At 50.1% G+C, this 3,190-nt stretch overlaps 2 non-coding genes across 2 annotated transcripts; one reads left to right on the top strand and one right to left on the bottom strand.

Annotated features, from left to right (window-relative positions):
• The first annotated feature begins 497 nt into the window (after window positions 1–497).
• TRNAL-CAG lies at window positions 498–580 on the top strand. The gene has a single exon. It is a non-coding gene; the product is annotated as a tRNA-Leu (tRNA).
• A 222-nt stretch (window positions 581–802) lies between these two features.
• Window positions 803–885, bottom strand: TRNAL-CAG. The gene has a single exon. It is a non-coding gene; the product is annotated as a tRNA-Leu (tRNA).
• Window positions 886–3,190: the final 2,305 nt, after the last annotated feature.

Here is a 3,190-nt window from a genome sequence, read left to right as displayed (position 1 = left end):
GTGAAACTGCAGCCCTGGAGACTGCTCGCCAGGAGGATACTGTAGGCGCGCCCTGGGACTTGGCGCCCCGCAGAGACGGCTATGAGCCTGCGCGAGTGTGCAGATTCGATGGCCACGTGCAGAAAACACACAGGGCTTGTAAACAGACCTGCAAGCGTGCACGGACCAACGCCGACGGGAATGGTCAATGAGTGGAAAATCCGTGCATGCCTGAAGCCTGAGAAGCTTGGCCTGCTGCAGTCGCCCGGCCACTCCGAGTCTCCAGCTTGCCGCGAGCGCCCCCTGCCGGCACTCACGCGCCTCGTTTCCGCTCCTCCGGGTCTCGTCTTAGCCCCGCCCCTCAGGGTAAGCGCGAGGGGGCGTGTCGAGCTCCGCCCCACGCGGGGCGGAGAAGAAGGTTTAGCATTCGGGCGCCTAGTGTTCCGTACGCATGCGCACAGTGGCGCTCTCGAAGAGGTTTGTTTGGGTGAGACCGCTTGAAGCAAGTTGTCTAAGCAGTCAGGATGGCCGAGCGGTCTAAGGCGCTGCGTTCAGGTCGCAGTCTCCCCTGGAGGCGTGGGTTCGAATCCCACTTCTGACAAAGCGATCTTTTTCTGCCTTTCCTTATTCCCTGCACAGCATATTTCTTTTATACTCTTTAAAAATCTGTTTAGAACTATGTTTATTACGCAAGTACTGTATTTTCTTCTTAACATGTTTTTTTACTTTGTACTGCTGTAACAAGCAAGACGTCTCCGGGCTTCAGGGACCCTCTCAGGGACTGCAGTGGCCCAAAAACTTCGGAGGGAGGGCAAAACAGTATTGTCAGAAGTGGGATTCGAACCCACGCCTCCAGGGGAGACTGCGACCTGAACGCAGCGCCTTAGACCGCTCGGCCATCCTGACCTCCTGCATGCACTCCCGCCCGGCTTGCTGTCATTCATACAGTCGTCCCAGCGGTCCGGCCCGCTGTGCTACCGGTCTTAACGCTTCCGTGACTGAATGCTTTTCGTTTTTGTTGGTACCATTTGTTTCCATTCATGGAAGCCATCCTCTTATCAAAGGGGACATCTTTTTAGGTAGTGTGGATTCTGATTCCACTGTGCGGGGCACATAAAAGGGGACTTCAAAAAGGACGTGGGGAAATTCTATTATCTTTCCATTCCACTTTTCCACGAACCTTGTATAGCCTCCTCCCTAATCTCAGAACATTTCTTTTCCAAGGCTCCTCCCACATCCTAAGAGGACGCCGGTGGTAGGATGGAGAGGGGAGGGGAGGTTCTTTAGATTCCCAGTGATACAAATCCTCACCGGAAACCTGACGCGCTGAACTGTTGGTGGACAACTATGTCCCACGGGTCAGCAAAGCGTTGGACGGGTTGCCTTAAATGCTTCACACTTTCCATGGACACTCTGTAGCCTGAGCAGAAACGGAAGAGCTGTTTCCCGAGTTTCCCTTGCTTTCAATATAATAACCATAAAAATAAATACAACGCAGATGAAATATTACTAAATTCTGCCCACCTGCCAAGGTTCTAAGCCTGAAGTGGTGGAACCAGAAGTTATGAATGTCTTTGCTACTAAAATGTCTTTGTTACTCCAAAATCCATCTTCTCTGACACTTTCCTGGTAATTGGTGAATGTGTTGTAAGGGCAAATAAATACAAATTGGGATAAAGAGAAAAGAGGGGGCAGGGGGAGAGAGACGGAGAGGCTTAATTATCTGTTTTTAAAAAGGAAGACACAACCCCCTCCCTTTTCTTAAAAAAAAATTAATGGGAGCAGATAGCCTCATCTTTCTCCTTTTCAGCAACTGGTGGATTTGAACCACTTGACCTTTAAGTTAACAGCCCAACTTATCTGACAGCATTAGCAGAGATACTCTCTTCTCCAAAATGTTACTGCCATGGAGTGAATTCCGGCTCATAGCAACCCTGTCTTATAGCAGCCCTGTCTTAGAGCGTAGAACTGCCTACTCCCGTGAGTTTTCAGGATTGTAATTCTTTACAGGAGTAGAAAGCCTCATCTTTCTCCTGAGCATCAGCTGGCGCTCTCAAACTGCTGACTTTGTGGTTAGCAGGCCTAGTGGTAACCCATTACACTGCCAAGACTCCTCCCTTATCTCAAAGCATTTCTTTTCCAAAGCCTGCCCTTGTAAATTCTTTCTCTGTCTCTTTGAAATGTATGTAAAGATTTTTTAAAACCTAAATAAGTCTCTGGCCAATTTTATAAGCTGAGAATGTTTCCATCAGGCCTGGGAAGGCCGCCCACAGGGGAAAGGGAAAGTGCCTCAAGTTATCAGCTTTAAAGTTTATTACACGAATTACTTATCTATTTATATACATATAATCAACCTGCTCCTGGGGGTGGTGACCTTTTCTACAAGAGACAGTGAGAATGTCTCCTTTCTCTGCCCTTCACCTTCCTGCTTGCTGGGACTCTGTGTCTGCTTCCAGGGGCGGCCCCCTGTGAGCCACCCAACCCTGAGAGGCGTTGGCACCTTGTCGTGCTTCCACTGACCTTGGACCCTCTCTATTCTGCACCCACTATCCTGCTAGCTTCTTGCATGGGGCTGCACCCTTGGCGTCATGGGCCTACCACGGTGTGAGTCACAAGAGGACTCTGGTTTGTATCAGATCCATGGACTTAAGTTGGATTGGGCCGGGATGCCTTCGTGATATGAAATTATTTCTTGTTGAGAAAGAGAGAGAGAACACTGATCTTGTTGATAGCCCATTCCTAATACAATGACAGTCCACCCACGTTCAATTTTATTTGAAAGACCCCGTTCTGGGATGAGTTTCTGTGAGGTCTTTGGGTGGATGAGGCCAAGTCTCCCCACAACTTCCCCGTTCATTTCCCCCAAAACTACTCAGGGTCTCCATGCTTCTCAGCAGCAACGTCGCCTGTGGCTACCCCAAGATGGTCCTAGGCCAAGCCAAGTCTTGAAGAAGACTTTGGGAGGAAGGGAGTCCCTGCTGTGCGGCTGGGGTTGTTTCTAACTCCAGTTTTCTAAGCCTTTCGTGTGCTGCCCAGGCTTAGAGGACAGCCACCCGCCAGACTTCTTGGGATGCCAGACCCTGGCGAAGAGGGGCATTTGTTGGCCCCTGGAGGTAAGCTCCTGGGCCTTGGACACCCAGCTCCCTGTCTTTTTCCTCCAGGTTGCTTCTACAATTGTCATGGAAGGATTCTTGGAGTAATTCTTTAAGGG

The sequence above is a fragment of the Echinops telfairi genome, unplaced genomic scaffold (assembly GCF_000313985.2).
Source record: "Echinops telfairi isolate 266 unplaced genomic scaffold, ASM31398v2 ScPeMD7_2291;HRSCAF=2852, whole genome shotgun sequence".
Classification (NCBI taxonomy): domain Eukaryota; kingdom Metazoa; phylum Chordata; class Mammalia; order Afrosoricida; family Tenrecidae; genus Echinops; species Echinops telfairi.
The sequence above is the reverse complement of the archived record's forward strand: the minus strand, read 5'-3'. Positions and strand labels throughout refer to the sequence as shown.